Raw genomic sequence first — 22,861 nt, 5'->3', positions numbered from 1 at the left:
AACTGGTTTTATAAAACTTACTTCTCCAGATGCATATGTATAGGAATTACTGCCCTTTTAAAAAAAGATTCTATGTGACTAAAATTCCCAATTCATTATAAATAAATTATTCATTTGTTAACTGGCAGACATAACTTTTTCTTTCAGTATTCTCCTTGAAAGTGGCCTCAGGAATGATATACTTATCATTATCCAAGGGATACATATTGTTTACTAATATGTTAGAAAGAGACATTACTCACCTTGCATACTGATCTTTAGTGAATTGCTAATCAATTTAACTTCTAGGTCTGAGGTAATCTTTATTTTGCATAAATAAGCTGGGAAATTTACAGTTTGCCAAGGGTGTGCAAACAATTTAAAGCTTTAATATCTACTTGTGTTTTTGAGTTCCTAGCCACAGAGACAACAAAGGAATAACCCTGGATCAGTTTGTCCTTGGGGTTAGGGTAAAAATACCATAAATGCCAAAAATGCATGAGTTATGTTGAATATGAGTACCACAATTATGAGAATATGAAATATATTTTCTTCTCAACCAATATTCTGCTACTTAAATAAAATACAACTGGAAAATGTTACTTCTTTCTGTAAATGTCCCATAAAATAGACCCTAAGTTTATTGTATTTATCCTGTCAGTATCAAAATGCACTTTCTGCACCAATGTTTTCCAGATTTTTAGTTCCATGGACCAGAAATAATAGAAACAATTGGGAGCTGTCATACTCTTGGAAAAAGTTATTTTTGCTAAGACAGGACCTAATATAAAAACAAGTGCCAAACAAAACAAACAAAATCAAACAAAATCTCACCATCTGCCATTCACTGAACAAATGATTATTGAGGATCTATTACATGCTGTGCAGCACTCTACACAGGGACTACAGAGAGAATAAACAAAATCATCACCTGCCCTGCCCTAGTAGGAGGGAGAGACCTAAATAATGTTCAAGGAAATAAATATATATTCCAAAGCATGATATAGGCTATGAAGGAAAATTACAAGTTCAAAGAGAGAGCATTAGAGGGTGATACATTTTCTTTTGGGAATTCTGGAGCCGTCTCAATGAAGACAGGGCATTTAAGCTGAAGCCTTAAGATAAGAATGAGTCAGTCAAATATATTACTGGGAAAGAATATTCCAAGATGAGAGAATAAAATATACAAAGGGAGAGGAAACATGTTATTGTTTAAAGATTCTATGTTAAAAAAATTTTATTTCTTCCCAGGTTAATTTCATTCCATTATTCAACAGTAATTTAGTCTTGGCCTGGAAGTTCAGAAGCAATTATATCAGACAAGGTCTCTGCCTCATGAAATATGTAAGCTAGTGGAAGAGAGACAATTGAAAACATATTTATCAAAGATTAATGCGGATAGACAGATGATACAATCAAACTGTATAGGTCCAGATACCTATAACATTCAGTAACAGTATTACCATGACACCTCTAATCAATGGAAAAGGATGAAAATATTCAATTTAAGTGTTGCAGAAATTTTAGCTATTTTCTGCAGGAAAAAAAAACTAAACAGTTAACATATGCTATACACCAAAATAAATGATGGATATATTTAAGGGACAAACTTTTAAAAATGAAACCTTGAAATAACTAGAAAATGACACTTGAATATTTAATCTTGAGATGGGAGAAGCTGTTTGATGCATAACACCAAAGGAAACATAGGAAGGAAAAAAATAGTTTTTCAATATGAAATTTTAAAAGGGTTTTATATTAAAGCTCCCACAAAAGTAAAGCCAGGTGCTAACTGGAAATAATATATAATGTATGGAAGAATAACATCCTCAGTATATAAACTATACTTTGAAAGCAATAGTCAAGAAAATAAATACTGCAATAAAAAATGTGCAAAGTGAATGAGCAAGCAATTCATACACAAAATAATAGGTGGAAAAATACTCAAATTCATTACCCAAAAAATACTTTGACTATAAAAATACTTAGAATATAAAATACTCTTGTAGTACAAAAAATACTTAAGAGTACACAAGAGATGTGGCTCTTCTCTTACATTTACAAGTGTATTTAAAATAAAATTATTCATTGCTTTAAATAATTAAAGTTATTCATTGCTTTAAAATTGTGCTGTAATGGAAAATTTGTATATTGGTGGAAGAACAAGAAATAAGGGATATGCAGAAGTTTCACATGCAATGTTAAACATTACAGCATTATAATAATAGATATAACTTAGAACCAATACATTTAACCATAGGATATTGCTTTAAAAAGTAGTTCTATTTATAAAATGAAATTATAGCTATTAACCATATCATTAAAATATTATAATGAATATTTAGTATTTTAAAATTGTGAAATTTCTAAGTGAAAAATTTGATTAAAATATGTAGATCAATATTCCAATTAGACGTTGTTGTATGTAAATATGAAATGTGTATTTACACCAGAATAACAACAGTCTATATCTAAATCATAAAACTATATTAATTTCCTTTAATTTATTTGTTACTTATTTTTGTTTCTAAAAATTGTATTTTTTTTAATTAGATAAATTGTAGGCTTGCAGAAAAGTCATATAAAAATACAATTTTCCTATATATATATAATATTATATATAATATACTCCCGTATTGTTGACACTTTGCATTAGGGTGGTATCTGATACGATCGATGGAAGAATATTAAGAAAGTACTGTTAACGATAGTCCATAGTTTTCATTAGGTTTATTTTTTTCCCATATACCATCCTATTATTATCACCTTGTACTAGTGTCATACATTTGTTATACAGATGTTATAATTCATGAAAGGCCATTGTTATACTTGTATTGTTAACCCTAGTCCATTGTCCACACCAGGTTTCACTGTGTTTTATCTTATATTTTTCATCCTAGTAACACAAAACTCGTTCCATTCTCTTCAATTTTTTTGGAAGTGTTTGAGCAGGATTGGTATTAATTCTTCTTGGAATGATGGGGAGAATACACTCATGAAGCCATCTGGTCCTGGGCCTTTCTTTGTTGGCAGGTTTATGATGACTGATTCAATCTCTTTGCTTGTAATGGGTCTGTTTGAGGTTTCTATTTCTTCTAGAATCAGTGTAGTTTGTGCGTTTCTAGGAATTTGTCTATTTCATCTAGATTGTCTAATTTGTTGGCATACAGTAGTTCATAGTATCCCTTTATGATCTGTTGTATTTCTGTGGACTAAATAGTAATGTCCCCACTCTCATTTCCGGTTCTATTTATTTGCATCTTCTCTCTTTTTTTTCTCAGTCTAGAAAAAAAAATTGGTTTGCCAATTTTATTGATATTTTCAAAGAAGCGACTTTTGGTTTTGTTAATTCTTTTGTTTTCTTACATTCAATTTCATTTATTTCTGTTTTAATCTTTGTTATTTCTTTCTTTTTGCTTGCTTTGGGGTTAGTTTGCTGTTTGTTTTCTAATTTCTCCAGGCATGCAGTTAGGGCTTTGATTTTAGCTCTTTCTTCTCTTTTAATGTGAGTGTTTAGAGTTATAAATTCCCCCTTTGCAGCATCCCATAAGTTTTTATATGTGTTCTCATTTTCATTTATTTCAAGATACTTAGCTAGTTTTCCTGTCAATTTCTTCTATGATCCACTGGGTTTTTTAATAGCGTTATTTAGCTTCCACGTATTTGTGGATTTTCCAGTTATCTGCTGGTTTTTGATTTCCAGCTTCATTATATTAAGGTCAGAGAAGACACTTTGTATGATTTCAATATTCTAAATTTATTGTGACTTTTGTGTCCCAACATGTGGTCTACCCTAGAGAATGATCCATGTGCACTTGAGAAGAATGTGTATCATGCTGTTTTGGGGTGCAATGTTTTGTATATGTCTATTAGATGTAGTTCATTTATCATATTATTTAAATTCTCTTTTTACTTATTGACCCTATGTCTGGATGTTCTAAATATTGATGAGAGTGGTGTGTTGAAGCCTCCAACTATTGTTGTAGAGAGGTGTCTGTTTCTCCCTTCAGTTTTGCTTGTGTTTGTCTCATGTATTTTGGGGCACCATGGTTAGTTGCATCAATATTTATGATTATTTCTTCTTGGTGGATTATCCTTTTGATTAATGTATAGCATTATGCTTTGGCTCTTATAACAACTCTTGACTTAAAGTCTATTTTGTTTGACATTAGTATAGCTACCCCAGCTCTTTGTTTTTGTTTCTGCTTGTATGGAATATCTTTTTCCATCCTTTAACTTTCAACCTATTTGTGTCTTTGTGTCTAAGATGAGTCTCTTGTAAACAACATATAGTTGGATTGTGCCTTTTTTTTTTTTTTAACTCATTCTGCCATTCTGTGTCTTTTGATTGGGGAGTTTCATCCACCAACATTCAGTGTTATTACTGTAAAGGCAGTACTTACTTCAGACATTTTGTCCTTTGGTTTTTATATGTCATTTTTTTTTTTTGTTCGTTTGCCTCTGTTTTCCTATATTACAACCTCCTTTTCTGTATGGTTGATCTTTTCTAATGTATCTGACTGACCCCTTTTCCAGTTCTTTTCATATATATTTTTTAAATACTTTCTTTGTGGTTACCCTGGGGATTATATTATACAATCTACATCTATAACCTACTAATTTCAATTTTTACCAACTTAGTTTCAATAGCGTACATGTTCTCTACTCCCGTATTCCTCTGTTTCCCCTCTTTATGTTGTTTATGCCCCATATTACCACTCTATATTTTGCATGTGCATATCAGGAAATATGCCTTTTTCTTGTTCAATTTTATTCTGACTTACAGGAATTAGAGTAGAGTTGTATGTTGAGGATGCAGTACTATTGGTTTTCCATTTACCCTTTAGTTACCCTTACTTATAATCTTCATTTTTTCACACTACTCCAAGCCACTTTCTCCTGTCTTTTCCTTTCAACTTGTAGAACTCCTTTTGGTAGTTCTTGTAGGGCAAGAATTATCTTATTGACAGCATTCTCAGTTTCTGTTTTCCTGTGAATATGTTAAACTCTCCCTCAGTTTTGAAGGACAGGTTTGCTGGATAAATAACTTTTGGCTGGCAGTGTTTCTCTTTCAGTACGTTAAATATATCACTCTCTTCTTGCCTCCATGGTTTCTGTTGAGAAATTTGCCCTTAGTCTTGTTGAGGATCCCTTGTATGTCACTAATTGCTTTTCTCTTGCTGCTTTCAGAATTTTTATCTTTATCTTTGGAATTTGATCTTCTGATTAGTATGTGTATTAGAGTAGGTCTATTAGAATTTATACTTTTTGGAGTATGTTGTACTCCTTGGACATCCATGTTTGTCTTCAGTAAGGACTGGAAAATATCCTTTCTGCCCCTTTTCCCTTTTCCTCCCCTTCTGGGACACCCATGATGCATTTGTTTATATGCTTTTTGTTGTCATTCAGTTCCCTGAGAACTTACTCATTTTTTTCCATTCTTTTCTCTATCCATTCTTCTGTCTGTAAGATTTAAACTGTTCTATCTTCTAGTTCACAGATTTTTTTTCTTCTGCCAGTTCAAATATGCTGTTGTATGCCACTAGTGTGTTTTTAATCTCTTCTATTGTGCCTTTCATTCCTATAAGTCCTGTTACGCTTCTTTTCATACTTTCAAATTCTTCTTTATGCTCACCCTGTGAGCATAATATCCTTTATCTCTGTATGCTTATTTTCCGTCATATCCTTGAATTGATTTAGGAGATTTGTTTCAACATCTTCGATTAGTTGTTCCAACTTCTAAGTCTCCTCTGCAGTTTTAATTTGTTCCCTTGGCTGAGCCATATCTTCCTATTTCTCAGTATGGCTTGTAATTCTTTGCTGATGTCTAGGCATCTGATTACATTGATGAATTAACTCTGAATGTCAGTTTTTCTCTCTTGTCTAGGGTTTTATTATTGATTGGCTTTGTGTTAAGGCTCTTCTTTGATTCTTGGACTAACTTATTCTAGACCTTTCTTATAATCCATGTGTAACTGTTCAGATTTTCTCTGCTCTTCTTCATCTGAATCTTGCCTGGATATGTGTTGCAATTTTTGAGATTGTACTATTTGTGATATTGTTTCACCTCCAGAAGAAAACTTCCTTTCCTCTGTTTCTTCTCTGGGAATCTTGGTCTGTTCTGTGTGTTTTTATGCAGACCTTTCTCCCCAGCTCCTATGGTTTGTTTAAATTCTCTCCCTCACTCACTGTTCCATTTTCCTTTCACTTTTCAGCCCTGGAAACTGTCCTTTCTTACATCTGTTCAGTTTAACAACCACCCCCTGTTTTGTTGTTGTTGTTATTGTTTTTCTGTGAGGCTTTTCTGCATCCAGCTTCTTCCGTTAGGGTGTCCCACCCCAGGGAGCTAGATGGGGTCAATCCAGAAAGGTTTGTCACTTTGGAGGATTCTGTTTTGCCTTTGGGTGTCCTGCTGATGGTAACTGGATTGAGTGAAGGCACAACAAAGTTTACCAGACTTTCTACCCAATCTCTCTCTCTTATTTTTTTTTTCCTGCCCCAAGGGGCCCATTTGTAAACAGCAGTCCTCAGCAGCTTGTGTTCCACCCTGGGTCTTTGTAGATTTTGGTCCCTGTACCAGAATATGCATGGATTTATAACCCACTGCTATAAGTCACTCTTAGTCCATGGTGTGAGGGAGCTGTGCCATAGGGCCTCTGGGTTACTCCCATCTGGCATGACCAAGTGAGGGGGAAGTGAATGGAAAACAACTTGTGTCTGGGAGGTCTTCTCCTATCTGATACCTATTTCTTCACTTCAGGATTTGTGGAGTCCTTCTCTTGTCTTTATCGTCCTCCAGAGTTCAAAGCAAGTGGAGTTTGTCCTTTTATTCACTAAATCACTGAGGAGGCTTTTTCAGGGGATGTCTTATGTCACCATGTTGATGACGTCATTCCTATTTCCTTTTATTGAGTTTATATATTTTAAAATTTGTTTACAATAAACATTATTAATTTATACAATGAGAAAAAGAACTGAAATTTCAGAAAATCTATGAAAATTGGTTGAATCTGTAAACTATACAATTGGATACGTTTTATCACTCAGAAACGCAAAACAGCAATTTTCAGGTACTTTTATTTTTTAATAACTATAGAAAAGAGGTCCTTTATTTATTTATTTTGCTTAAGAGCAAATTTATTTAAAACACCAGCTCTATTAATGTATTTGTTCTCCATTTTATGTCAGGTTCCTGTCAAGGAAATTAAAGGTAATGAAAGTTACATTGTTCTGATTTTCTGCTTGGCATTTTTTCCCATAGCATATGCATCACACTTAAGGTAACATGTGGCTAATTAATTTTGTGGGTGATGGCAGAACACATACAAAGAAGCTAATGTCCAATGAAGAACATGAACTTTTTGTCTTGCTTGTGGGGTCCATGCTGCAGCTGCAAGGAGAAGATCTTTTCTGCCAACTTCACTTCTACTGCCATTGTTTCTAGGGATGAACCGAGCCCCTGAGTACTACCAGGAACATATAATAGCAAATGGAGGTACAAACCCTAATCCACACAGAATACAATCCTTCTTTCTTGCTGGACTTCTTGGTCTGAGTCTTGGTTTTTCTCTACATTTGCCACATTGCACTCGTCTTCAGCTCTGAACTCCAGGGCAAGAGTGGATGGTGCTTCCTGGAGTTGACTGCTACTTGGATTGTGCCACATTTGCTGCTGTTCATGTCACTATTGCACAGGAATCTATCAGGAACTAGGATTCTGGTTTCCACATGATGCAGAATAATATTCTTTTCTCAGGACTTGTACCTATGTCATTTCAGTTTCTTCCCAATTTCAATTTAGAGCCCTTGAATATTAATATTATCCATGTTTAATCTTAAATTCTGTAAGTTTCTTATTTTTTATGGGAATGGTATGGACTTGTTTCATAAAAGAACTATTGTTGGAGCTAGGCAAGATGTGATAGATAGGATTTCAAATTGGTAAAACTAAATGGGAGGATATAAACTGAAAGGTTGGAGAGTTCTTGATTCAGTCTGACAAATTGAAAGAAGGAACTTTGTTGGAGAGAACTGCACTAAAAAATTGTGATTGATTTGAAATAGTGGAGATATTGGAAGCTCTCTAGATTTCCTAAATCCAGATTTTAAAGATATATATTTAAATTCATGCGTTATAGCATTCATTCAGTTTCTGAATGAATATTATTTTATATCTAACTTTTAGAGTACATGCATCTGGAAATCAGAGTGCATTTAAGAGTAGCTTCAATTGCATTAGGCCAAATACTTTTTTACTCTATTGGTCAATAATGCATATAAAAATAATTCCAAGGTGATATCAACATTTTCCTAAAAGCACATTTTCCCATTTGACAGAATGTATAGAAGAGGTCATATGAGACATTGATTCTCATGGTCTCAATAATTTTACTCTTGTGTTTCTGCACTACCTAAATAAAGTATTGGTTTATCACTTTTAAAAAATAAATATTCACATCATTTTTTTTTTGTCAGCTCTTAAACATTTTCAAGTTCATAACCCTGTACCTTCCTTTTATTTTCCCCTTCCCAGGTGAGAGGCAATAGGCTCATTAGTTCTCAATCGATCTGAAGTCACAAATTTATTGAGTGGAGGGGGTTCCAGAGGTAGGCCTTTGGATATGTGGTACTCTTAGCAAGTTCTGTGTTGCCTGATTGGTTTCTTCAGGCCTCTCCCACATACCCGCTAGCTGATGGTTTCCTATCCTTTCCTATCTGCACATTTCACTCAGAGAACTCCACTAACACAAGTGTAGTTCTTGAGGGACTCTTTGTTATGTGAGTGGCTTTCTTTACAGATTCTTTCTTTATCTTATGTCCAATTAAAAGCAATTTTGTTTAATTAGATCCCTGAGCTAATATAATACCATATTTAAGGCGCTTTAAAGTTCCTTTAAATATTTGATGCTAGTGTGGAATAAGTTGAAAAAATGCTGAATTTTAATTTTTACTTCACATATTTTACTATATTAAAAGCTTTTCATGTAATGAGTTTAACTTCATTTGTTTTAAAAACAAATTACTTTAGGCTATAAATTCAAAACTATTTTTCTAAGTGAACTGTGGCTTTATTTAAGTAAGTCTGGCAAATTGTTAATTGAGGATGAAAAGTCTAGAAGAAACATGCCTTGTGTGGCAACAACCAAAAATACACAGTCTTTTCCTGAATATTTTTCTTCTTTCCCACTTCTACTCCATCTCTAGGGAAAAATCGACCTTATATTGACCAGAAAAAAGTCAAGCTGCTGCTGAATTTAAAATGAAAAAGTAATGTAAAATTATTTGTGTCTATTATTATTATTGCATTGTTTCCGTATTTGTGCCAGAAACATATGTTTAATCTAGACCATAATTATTCATAAGAAAGAGTTAATCAGTTTAACTTTCTCCAAAATAAATTTCTACTACTATAGTCCCAGGTTGTAAGATAATAGGTTTCTCAGGCACTTTAAGAAATGCCTCATGTGAATCCTAAGTCACAAGTATCTTCATTCTCCCCATGGGAATAAAGAATTTGGAAGTATCTCATAATGTTATAAAGAGGAGGAAGGGACTTCAGTGACTAAAGACTGCCCATTCTTTTGGCTTTGGAGGCATTTCATTCAGTGGTGTGTCCATCACGCTTCTTAACCACATTAAAGCTCTATCCCTACAGAAAGGGCACTGCTGATTTTATTCTCACACATCTGTCATGTGCACAGTGACAACTTTTCTGCAGCAGCACAGCTCCAACACCTGGCTCCTCCCTCCTTTTTGTATTATTCATCAAGCACATGTGTAGAGGGTTTATTTTTGCATCTGTCCCATACTCTGGTGAATCCTCAATTCTTTGTGAAGTTAGGGTGAAGAGGAGATTGAGAATAGAACTAGAAGTTTCATTTGGTTTTACGTATAGCTTGCTTAGATGTCTGACTGTATGGTGTGACCTGACATGTGCAATGTGCTTGCTGGCTACTATGTTCTGAAATATGCTCCAGTCAATCAAAGTGATGCCTGAAATGTCTGCCAGGATAGTAGAAATCTACTTCTTATTTCTATATACTTCAGTTTCTCACACAGCAAATTGAGTAGAAAATTATCAGAAAGAGTAATATGGAAATTAACTCTCATAGGAGACATACAAAAATTGGAGTTTTCATGATTTTTATGATGATTACACAAAATGTCCAGGAAATGATAAATAAGAAGCAATAGCATTCATAATGGCAAAACCGACATGTAAGAAATCTTAACCTTTATATAGTCTTGATTCAAGTCTTCATTCTATGTATGTTCATGCATTTGTATAATATAAAATAACCAGAAAGACTGTATGTATATGTATATGAGTATAAATATATGAAGATTTGTAATATGTTTTTTTTTTTTTTTTTTAGTTTTTATAACATTTTATGCAAAGAAAAGCATAGTTCATTGATGGATTTATGATTAACATAAGAAAATAGATTTTATCATTCTTAGTCATCATTTTTTGCCAGAGCATAACATAGTAACTGTCTATGATTCAGTAAATATTTAATGAATAAAGTTTCTAATTGGAAGTATCTACTGATTATCTACAATTGGATATAAAGGAATCCATCTATAATTTTTCTATTAATAGCACAATTATTGCCCCCATTATTCAGTTATGTTTTAGAGTTTTGCTGAGTACTCTTCCTCTTTTCTATCCACTGACTAAGATATACCTTGTAGTTTCTACCTCTATTTTTTTTCTCCTACTATCATTTGCTTTTGCCCACTCTTTCCTATTGCCTCTAAAACTGCTTTAGTGAGGATCCTTTACTTTATATACTCACACTATTATAGTGATCTCTTCATCTCCTGTTTCTTCATTCTTTAATCTGCCATATTTGCCATCATATAAAATTCAATATAATGTACTCCTTTCATGCACCTCAGAAAATCAGAACCCTGAGCACTGAGCCCTTGAGAGGGTGAATTCTGGCCTGATGGACTGATCACACCTCAGTGCTCTCCATGTTTCATAACTCCAAGCCTCAAGAGTAGAGACCTGAGTAGGTGTGCTGTCATGACAGTGTTGAACAGAGTAAGGCTTTTGTATGCTAAGTTCAGCATATGGTGAAGATGGCCTTCCCAAAGCATCCATTATTTTATGATAGTGACAGAGAAACAAGTTTATCTAAGACCATTGTTCTAAACTAGCTAAGCTGGGTGCCTAATACTGGACGAAAACTTATTACTACACTCACACATACACACACATACACACACACACACACTTATAAGACACAAATGCATAAGCTGATAAAACATAAATGTGTGTGCACGTGTGTGTGTGAGATTCCTTGTCATCCATTGGAAACAGAAGGGCAACTAGCATATCAGAAAGTAACTTTTTCTTTTACTTTTACTGCAATTTTATTGAGATATGGTTCACAGTATCATCATGTAGTTGTGCATTCATTAGTACAATTTTTTAACATTTTCATTACTCCAAAAATATAAAAATATGAATAAAAATAAAAATAAAAAAGGAACACCCAAAACATCCCATACCCCTTATTCCCCCCTATTATTTATTTATCTTTTGTCTTTGTCTCTTTACTCATCAGTCCATACACTGGATAAAGGGAGTATCAGTCACAAGGTTTTCACAATTACACAGTTACAATTTAAGAGCTACATAGTTATATAATCATCTTCAAGAATCAAGGCTGCTGGATCACAGTTCAACAGTTTCAGGCATTTCCTTCTAGCTATTCCAATACACTAAAAACTACAAGGGATATCTAAATAATGCATAAGAATAACCTCTAGAATGACATTTTGACCCCATTTGAAATCTCTCAGCCCCTAAAACTTTACTTTGTTTCATTTCTGTTCCTTTCGGTCAAGAAGATTTTCTCAATCCCATGATGCCAGGGCCAGGTTCATCCCCAGGAGTCATGTCACATGTTGCCAGGGAGATTTACACCCCTGGGAGTCATGTCCCATGTAGGGGGGAGGGCAGTGAGTTTACCTGCAGATTTGGCTTATAGAGAGAGAAAGGACCACATCAGAAAGTAATTTTTAAGAAAATGATTGTGAGCACCTAGTAAACAATGATATATATACATTTATATATATATGTATATATATATATTCTTCAATTCCTGTAAAATTTCTTAGAGTGTATCTTTGTTTAATTAATGTTTATATTTGCAATAGAAACTTTACCTCTTTCCCAGAAAGATCAACTTCCGTGGTCTCACCATTAGTTTGAAATAGCTTTAAAAATATGACTGTAGGTCTCTACAGGATCTGTACTGTCTTTTAAGAGTGTTTAAAAAAATGGGGAAGGAGTTACTTTTGTTTTTATAAACTGTTTTTCGAGGCATTCTAGGCGTTTAGTGGCTGGGGTCAAAGATCCATGATGTTCTGTCAAGTGTGGGTCAGCCACAAAACCCAAATAATTATTTGGCATTTTACATGATTTTCAAATGACTCTTGGCAATTCAGATCAATGAAAAACTTGTTTGTGATTATCTGAGCTTAGACACGAATTTCATTTTATGCATAAACACATAAACACAAAGCACTTTTGCACATTTTATCATGAACAGAATTCCAAAATCCAAGCATCTTGTACATTTGGGGGAAGATTGTGCTTCATTTTGTTCAGAACTTTATCAAAAGTGATTCACTATCTATGGAAATCCAATCACTGATGGTGATGTTACTTATGAAATTGGAGCACCGATGGTAGCTTATTGTTTTTCGCACATGGTGATTCTATTTGCAAGTACAGGATTTGAATACTTCATTATGTTTCTTAGCATAATAACACATATTTATCTTGTGAATCAGTTATCTTTTAGTCTTTTCTATAGATAAGGCATTATATTTATTTTGTGAATTTTGTGTATTGGTAGGTTATATTATCTTAAAATTCATTTCATGAGAGTAAAAGGGTATTACAAAACCTGTTAAAAGAGAAGGGGAGGTGATTCGGTTAACAGAGATAAGAACCACTAAAATAAACAGTTTTATTAAATTTCATGGTCCTTCAAGATATTCTTGTAACCTGCCCTTTCAACTGTCACGAATATCCTTCTTACAACTTACTATTACCTAAACACATGCAACAACTCTATTGGTAGTCAAAATTCCCTCATTTCTGCATGATTAACTACTACTCATCGTACACAGCCCATCTCAAAATGCACCCCTCCCTTCTGGTTCCCACCAACCAGATGCACTGTTTTTATCTTTTTCACAGCAAGCACATCCCGTCTTGTACTATGGCTGACAGCATACAAATCTTTTCTTCCATGATTTATTGAGAATATGAACTGTGTGTTATTTCTCCTTTGCATTCACAGCTGAATTCACCACAGTGCTTTGAAGACAATTTGGAAACAATTAAATGAATAAATAAATCCATAAATAATATTTTGTGGTACAAAAAAAGTGTTTTTATAACAAAGAGCTCTGGGACTTCAACTGCTTTTCTGGGATACTGGAAAAGAATAGAATACTAGGAATTAAAATAATGAAAATATATTGCAGATGATCATTAAAGAAGGCTGAGAAAGAAATTTGTTTAAAAGAATATTAGAAATGCTACAGCAAAAGCACATTCTGTCTGAGTCACTCAAGGCATAAAGTAAAATTTATATTTCTTTTCAGTGCCTATCATGTTTATGCATAGATGACCAAGCCCTGTTAGAGACCTTCATTATGTTATTAGATGATGGATCTGGGAAGCTTTATATATTTTTTTAGCAAGTTATATAATCCATACCCAACAAAAGGCCTTTGTTTATCTCCTTTCCTCTTTTATTCACTTAGGATGTGAAAAGGCATGTCATTGCTGCAGAATTAGGCTATTTCAATAAGCAAAGCAATTTTATTACAGATATCAGCAACATATATTTGGTGAATCTTAGTAACATCCACTTACACCTACACAATAAATTACTAGTAAAAATTACTTTAGTATTGACATTTTCACTCTTTGTCTCATCATTAACTCTTACATAGGCATATATTCCAGTTCTGAAAAGGAAAGCTGTCACAAACATTATGACATTTGATTGAATGGAGTAACTTCCAAACCATGCCATGTTAAAATATCTCCTGAAGTCAAATTTCCCTTCAAGAGTAGTATAACAGAGATCTATAATTATAACTAACACAACTTCCCTCAAGATAGTTAGTAATGCTGGTTTAGTAATAGCTAGTTTTGTAATGCTGAATTTCCAGAACTTTTCCTCTTTCTCTCTGCCCTCCATAATTGGTAAGTTAAAACTTAAGTTAGACCTCAATTCTATCACATTCAGGTTTCCTCATTGTACTACTCATAAGCAATGAACAAATCAACAAGCTATTTGATAATCAAATTTAAATAGATTGGTATAGAGCAACATTTAAAGGACACTTAGGTATTCCTATTCCCAAAGTCATTTATATTTTGGAACAAAGTCCCTGGGTGTCTTTGAATGAATGAATAAATAGAAATAAAAGAAACCAAGTGAAATAGACACTAAGTGTAGCATAAACCCCTCGCCTCATTAGAGCATCTCAATAGCCCATCCTGCCGGGAGCATGTTGCACTCCACTTACTTGTATGATCTGTTTGACGAGCTCATATCCTTTCTTTGAGTAAGGAGAAAAACAGTTGAAAACCATGATTCATATTACAAAAGAGATATTATTACATAGCTTTTACAGAAATTGTTTTAATAATCTCATGGGCAGCAAATCATTTAATCCAGTTGTTCTCAACTGAAGGCAAGTGTCCTAGTTTGCTAATGCTGCAGAATGCAAAACACCAGGGATGGATTGGCTTTTATAAAACGGGGGTTTATTTCACTACACAATTACAGTCTTAAGGCCACAAAGCGTCCAAGGTAACACATCAGCAATCGGGTACCCTCACCGGAGGATGGCCAATGGCCTCTGGAAAACCTCTGTTAGCTAGGAAGGCAGCTGGCATCTGCTCCAAAGCTCCAGCCTCAAAACGGCTTTCTCCCAGGACGTTCCTCTCTAGCAAGCTTGCTCGTCTTCAAAACATCACTCCCAGCTGCACTCTCTTTCCTCTTTGAGTCAGCTCATTTATATAGCTCCACCGATCAAGGCCCACCCCGAATGGGTGGGGCCACACCTCCATGGGAACATCTCATCAAAATTATCACCGACAGCTGGGTGGGGCACACTCCAAGCAAATCCAACCAGCACCCAAGGGTCTGCCCCACACAAGACCACAAAGATCATGGCATTTGGGGGACACAATACATTCAAACTGGCACATTCCACCCCCTGGAACCCAAAATGACATTATCTTTCCAAATACAAAACACATTCATTTCATCACAATATCACAGAAACTTACATCATCTCAGTAACAATAGTCAAGTACAAAATCCCATCAAAATCAATTTAGGCATGCTCAGTCCTAAGGCATAATTTTTCTTTAGCTGTGGATCTGTGAACTTAGAACAAGTTATGTGCTCCCAATATACAAAGGAGAGACATTCATAGGATAAACATTCCCATTGCCATAAGGAGAAACAGTAAGGAAAACAGGGTTAACAGGACCAAAACAGTTCCTAAAACCTGCAGGACAAACTCCATTGATTTCAAAGTCTGAGAGTCATTTGCAGAACAATGTTGCATCCTTGGGGCTTGAGAGAGCGGGAGTCTCACGCTTCCTAAGGGCCTTTGCAGCAGCCCTTTCCTCTCCAAATGCTTGGGTGAGTGCTCCAACATATCCACACATTGGGGAGACCACCTTCTTGGCCCCACCCTCCTCAAACATTGGGGCAGCTCCCGGATTCCTTTCCATCTCCGGGGCACACACTCAACCCCTTCAGAACAGTGTGGTGGCAGCCAGGCTCTCCCCAATTTCCTGGAAATGTGCTCCACCCTCTTTGGGACCTCGGGTGGCAAAACTCTTCCAGAGCATTGAGGCAGAAAGCCCGCCCTCGACCTCCAGGGCAAACTCACCCTTTCCATGCATGTGGGCTGCTCCGCTCTCCCAGCCCGAGACCTCTTGACTCCAGACCTCAACCTCCATGGCTCTGTCTTTGAAGAGATTTTTCCTTTAATTTTTCCTTGTCTGTCTCCTCCAGTCCAGACCGGCAATGGCTCTGTCTATAAAGATCTCGCAAAAATTCTGTTGGCTTTGCATGAAGCACGCAGGGGTCAAAGCCATCAGACAATAGGACTTTCCACAAATCCTTTCTGCTTAACTCCTTTTCCAATCTTGGCTTGTACGGAAATGGCGGCTGGGTTCCATGTTTGGTTCCATCCTCACGTTGGGCTGTAGCTTCTGGGATTCCACCCACTGGAAGCCCGTAATTTTCCAAGCCATCAGTTTCTGGTTTCTTGGAACCCAAGAGTTCAGTTCTAAGTTTATCTCTCTCCGCTTGCATTTTACTATAAGCTGCAAGGAGAAGCCAGGATATGTCCTCCACACGTAGTCTGAAGATCTCAGCTAAGTATTCCAGGTTGTCACTTTTAAATTCTTCCTTCCATCTGACACCAGGACTCAATTTTGCCAAATTTTGTGCCACTTTAAAACAAGGATCACCTTTCTTCCAGTTTGCAACAACACATTCATCATTTCTGCTCAAGTCCTCATCAGAAGTATCTTTAGAGTCCATATTTCCACAAACAGTCTCTTTAAAACAGTTTTGGCCTTTTCTATCAAGCTCCTCACAATTCTTCCAGAATCTTCCCCTTATCCATTTGAAAAGCCGTTCCAACATGTTTGGTATTTGCAAACTCAGCAGCAAAAGCACCCCACTTCTCCAGTACCAAAATCTGTCCTAGTTTGCTAATGCTGCAGAATGCAAAACACCAGAGATGGATTGGCTTTTATAAAACGGGGGTTTATTTCACTACACAATTACAGTCTTAAGGCCACAAAGCATCCAAGGTAACACATCAGCAATCGGGTACTCTCACCGGAGGATGGCCAATGGCCTCCGGAAAACCTCTGTTAGCTAGGAAGGCAGCTGGCATCTGCTCCAAAGCTCTGGCCTCTCTAGCAAGCTTGCTCGTCTTCAAAACATCACTCCCAGCTGCACTCTCTTTCCTCTTTGAGTCAGCTCATTTATATAGCTCCACCGATCAAGGCCCACCCTGAATGGGTGGGGCCACAGCTCCATGGGAACATCTCATCAAAATTATCACCGACAGCTGGGTGGGGCACACTCCAAGCAAATCCAACCAGCACCCAAGGGTCTGCCCCACACAAGACCATTTGGGGGACACAATACATTCAAACTGGCACAGCAAGTTTGCCCCTTCGGGGACATTTAGCAGCATCTGGAGATATTTTTTGCTTGTCACTACTGGGGGTGTCCTACTGGCATCTGTTGAGTAGGGCTCATGGATTCTGCTAAACATCTTACAGTGCACCGGGCATTCCCTGAAATAAAAAAAAAAAAAAAAAAAAAAAAAAAATCTGGCCCCAAATATCAATAATGCTGAGATAGAAAAACTACATTTAATCTTTTCAAAATACTTATGAGATGGGTATTTATTGTCATTAATTTAGTGATGCAAAACATATATATATGCACACTCACATGCACACACAGATGTACACACACACACACACACACACATATATACATACATATATGTATATATGAGGTGACTACAGTGTTAGCAACTTGCCGGGGACATCCAGGAAAGAATTGGTTGAGCTGAGACTTGAGCCTAGGCAAACCCATGCCATTTGGCAGAGTCCATGATCTTGGCAACTGAACTCTGCTGCCTCAATGATGGAAAGGTAGATGACTTGTGAAATGGATTCCAGTGGTCCTCACCTTCTGGTTTTCACACACTTGCACCAATACCCTCCCTTTGTGTGTGGCTGTACCTAAAGACTTGTTTCTTAAGACTAGAGTATGACAAAGTAATGGGACACTGTGCCAGTTTGGATGTATTATAACCCCCAAAGCGCCATGTTCTTTGATGCAATCTTGTGGGGGCAGATGTATTAGTGTTGATTAGATTGGAATCCTTTGAGTGTTTCCATGGAGATGTGACTCAGTCAGCTGTGAGTGAGATGTTTGATTGGATAATTTCCATGAAGGTGTTACCCCGTCCATTCAGGGTGGGTGTTAATTGGATCACTGGAGTCGTATAAAGGAGTTCACAGACAGAAGGACCTCAGAGCAGCTGTGAGTGACATTTTAGAGAGCAACTGAGAGTGACATTTTGAAGAGGAGCTGCAACTAAGAGAGGACAAAATACCCAAAGAGCAACATTTTAGAGAATGCCATTTTGAAATGCAACCTGGGAGCAAGTGGAGCCAGTCATGTGCCTTCTGAGCTAATAGAGGTTTTCTGTGCACTATCGGCCATTATCCTGTGAAGGTACCCTATGGTTGATGCCTTAGTTTGGACACTTTATGGCCTTAAGACTGTAACTTTGTAACCAAATAAACCCCCTTTATAAAACCCAATTTATATTTGGTATTTTGCATTCTGGCAGCATTAGCAAACTGGAACAGACACTATTTCCAGTATGAGGTTATAAAAGACTGTGACATCCCTTTACTCTCTCTCTTACTTTTCTGGCTTACTGTCATGTTGTTAGTTGCCCTATGGAATGGTCCATATGGCAAGGAAAGAGGGTGCCCTCCAGCCAGCAGCCCTTGAGGAACTGAATCTTGTCATTAGTCAGATGACTGAGTGTGGAAGCTAATCCTTTCCCACCTGTACCTTTAGATAAAACCACAACCTTGGCTGGCACCTTGATTGCATCTGGGGGAAGATACAAACCCAGAGTACCCAGCTAAGCCATTTCTGAATCCTGACCCATAGAACACATGAGATAATAAGTGGTGCTGTTTTTTTATTCTTTATTTTTTTTCTAACATATAGACATGGTATTTTATTTTTACTTCAGACCCTTGACATTCCTAAAATTAATGGCCTCTAATGTCCTTTTGCAAATTTAAGTGATTTCTATATACCCAAACATGTCATCTGTAAACAAAAGTCTCATTTTTTTTCCCCAAGTTTTCTTTTTCTTTCCACTCTTTGACTTGTTACACTGTATAAGTCCACTGTTATGTCTATATTTAATGGAAATATGACAGAAGACAACTTTATCTTGGTCTTTATTCAGGGTAAAGTAATGTCTCTCAATATTTTGTAAAATATAAGGTTTATGATGAGAACAGAAATACTTCTAGTGTCCCCAATTTTGTAGGAAAAATTCAGCAATCTTTAAAATTATGAAGTTTGCTAAGTTTTCACGTGCCCATTTTCCAGATCATAATTTTTATAAAATTAATGTTAAGGACTGGATTCCCACATCTGGACCATCATGCTGGCATTGCCTTTGGGCCCTGTAGGTTTTGGAATCTAGTACCTCTTTGTGGTGCTGTTTTTAAGCCAGTAAGTTTTGGGGTAATTTGTTTTGCAGCAATGCATAACTGTCTTAGTTTCTTAGGGCTGCCATAACAAAGTACCACAAGCTAGAGGGTTTAAAATAACAGAATTGCATCGTCACACAGTTCTGGAAGCAGAGAGTCTGAAATCAAGGTGTCAGCAGTGCATGAAAGGATCTCTTCCACTCCTGTCTCCTGGCTTCTAGTGGTGATCGGAAATCCTGGCTTCTGGCAGCATAACTCAACCTCTGACTCCATCATCACGTGGCGGTCTTCTCTCTCTGTGTGTCTAACTATGTCTCTTCTTCCTTTCTTATAAGGAAACTGATCATATTGGATTAAGTGTCTCCCCTACTTTAGTATGACTTCATTTAACTTACCTAATTCCTTCCACCTGTAATGACCCTATTTTCAACTAAGGTCAGATTGTGAGGCACTGGGGCATAGGACTTCAATGTAGCTTTGTGGGGGTACACATACAACCCATAACAAAAACTAATACAGATACAGACATACTTCATTTTGTTGTGCTCTGATTTATTGCACTCCACAGATAATTGCGTTTTTTACCAATTGAAGGTTTGTGGCAACCCTATGTCATGCGAGCCTATTGACATAATTTTTCCTGCAGAATGTGCTTACTTCTTGTCTCTGTGTTATATTTTGGAAATTCTTGCAATATTTCAAACTTTTTCATTATTATTATATACTTAATAGACTACAATATAATGTAAACATAACTGATATATGCACTGGAAAACCAAAAAATTTGTGCAACTCACTTTATTGAAGTGGTCTGTAACTGAACCTGCAATATCTCTGAGGTATGCCTGTTCATTTTAAATATGACTTAGAAAAATATTCACAAGGTTTCATATCTTTCTTGGAAAAAAGTGACCTGTTCCATTACCATGAGGTATTTCTATAGACAATATTTAACTGCTTTTGGAAGCAATATGATTGGTGTAAATAAATTAATGAAATAAAATAAATAAGTAGGATTTTAAAAATATTTTATCATTGCTGATGTAAATATTGTGGCTACCTCAAAATTAATACAAATACAAATCATTATTTAAATGTAATATGTCAATCACAATGGTTGAGCTCAAAGAAAAGTTTTATTGGTGTTTTGCTAGTCACAGTGCTGATATAAGTTAAATAATGCCTCATATATATCATAATTTCTTCACCCCACAAATATGTGGCCTGATTTTAAATACTAAAGAAAAGAAATTAACAAAATTGAATGAGGATGGTGAATAACTTAGCCACTTTTTTTTGTAAAATTACACACTTTTTTTAACAATATTCTTGATCAAGATGGTAAATTTAAATAACCCACGACTTTGATTTACTTCGAGCTCTTCTATATCAATAATCTGCAGAATTCAAACTATAAAATAAGCTCTTCTCATGTAATTAAGCTCTTCTCATATAATTTATAAATATGAAACAGGATTTATTATAATAACTTCTGAAATAGATCTCAATTAAAAATCAGTAAAATGAGAGCAGGGGTACACTGCTGTGCTGAACCCAGCCTGGCACAGAGTACGTTCCAGTCTATATTTGTTGTAATATTGAAACTATGTTTTTTAAATCACATTAAATATACATAATGATTTTAGAGACATCAAAAATCCAAACTATGTAATAAAGAAAAAAAAAACATGAACTGACAATGCAGCAATAATGTAATTTCTTCCAGTCATTTTTCTGTTCATCTTCATTCATTCATTCATGAATTCATTCAACAAGTGGGTAGTAAATGTCTACTGTGTTTCAAGAACACGATTAGATTCTGAGAACATGCTGGTGAAAAGAACCAAAAAATCCCAGACAGGATTATTACACTAAAGGACCCATATGGAAGAGTAAATATAGTTAACATATTCAAATAAATGCTTTAAATAAATAAAACAAGGTGCCATGAGAGAGAATGACCATTTGAGATTAGGGAGGAGGCTGTCAAGGAATAACTCACAGAGAAAGTGATTTTTTAAATGATTCCTGATGGTGAAAACTGATACCAAAAAGCTGACAGAGAAGTGTTCCAGGCAGCAAACATGAAAACGAACAGACACCAAAGTGTAGGAAGGAAGCCACCATCTTGCTAAAATATTGGATTAACGTCTACCGGCTATTATAGGGTTGGTGGAATGGCACTGAAAAAAGATCTCCAAGATCGCTGGAACAATTAACCCACAAACTTGAACGAAGGTAAGAAGACACTTGTCTTAGCCCCACACTGTGCTCCCTAGCTTGGAAAGTAGTCTGTAACTGTTAAACCTAATAAAAATGATACATTGTTGTCATACTCTTGCATTTTTTTTAAATGATGAAAGTGCATTCTCTACAGCGTTCTCATATGCTGTCAGTTTATATGCTGTGAGACTGCCCCTTGACCCCTGTGCTACACAGGGTTCCACAACCATTTGTCTCAGAGCAATGTGGTTACATAAATCAAAAAGCTTCTACCCATAGGAACCACTTGTGATACGCTACCCTAAAGCCTCTCATATCATTTGTTTTAGAAAAGACAATTATATTTTTAGCATGATAGCTAATGTTTTGAGATACACAACATTTGTGAAGAGTATCTATCATTGTATGGATAACATAGTCACGTTAAATCAAATAGATATCTTTGTTAAATAGGATTTTAATGGATGGGTGGTCTTTTGAAAAATTTTAGATTGCTTATTCTAACAAAAGTCACATCAGTAAAACAATATTATAAGCTGTCAATTGAGATTGGAAGTCAGTTTGTTATCAGAAAATGAACTCAGGGATATTTGTTTAAATATGCTTTCTATAGCTGAGTAAAATTAAACTAAGGATGAAATTAATTCCCTTATAATTTACTATTCTTACTGTAAGTGTGATTGTCCAGCATCTTAGCTTCCCTTCAATAATTTTGTTATGTGCTAAAATAACTAGAAAGAAAATATAATAAAAGTATTTCAAAAAGTTATGCCTAAACTGGGTAACAAAAATAGTTCTAGAGCCTAAAATACAACAAATGGATCCATGAGGGGAAAAAAGCCCTCCGAAAATGAATAATGTATAGGACAGCAGCCTTAAATTGTCACCAACATTTCATTTATTCTACAAATATTTACTGCGTGCCTACCATATTCAGGGAACTGGGGATAGAATGATGAATAAGTCAGGGAAAGCATTGAACACAGTCTGGTGAGAAAACTTAAAATAATATGCTTATTTTATTAGCGAAAGAAATATCATTCTATTTGTAGCATCTTACAGTGCCTTGGAGCTATGCACCCCAGAAAAGCATGATTGTGAACATTATCCATTCCTATGGGCATGAACCCATTGTAAATAGGACCTTTTGATGAGGTTAGTTCAGTTAAGGTTTGGCCCAACTGAATCAGGATGGGTCTTAATCTTATTACTGGAGTCCTTTATAAAAGCAGAATGAAATTCAGGCACATAGAAGGAGCAGCCAGAAGAAAAAATCAGCAAAACCCAGAAGAGAAGAGAGAATCCAGTAGAGGTTAC

Source organism: Choloepus didactylus, chromosome 12, assembly GCF_015220235.1.
Source record: "Choloepus didactylus isolate mChoDid1 chromosome 12, mChoDid1.pri, whole genome shotgun sequence".
Taxonomy (NCBI): domain Eukaryota; kingdom Metazoa; phylum Chordata; class Mammalia; order Pilosa; family Megalonychidae; genus Choloepus; species Choloepus didactylus.
This window is presented reverse-complemented; position numbering follows the sequence as displayed.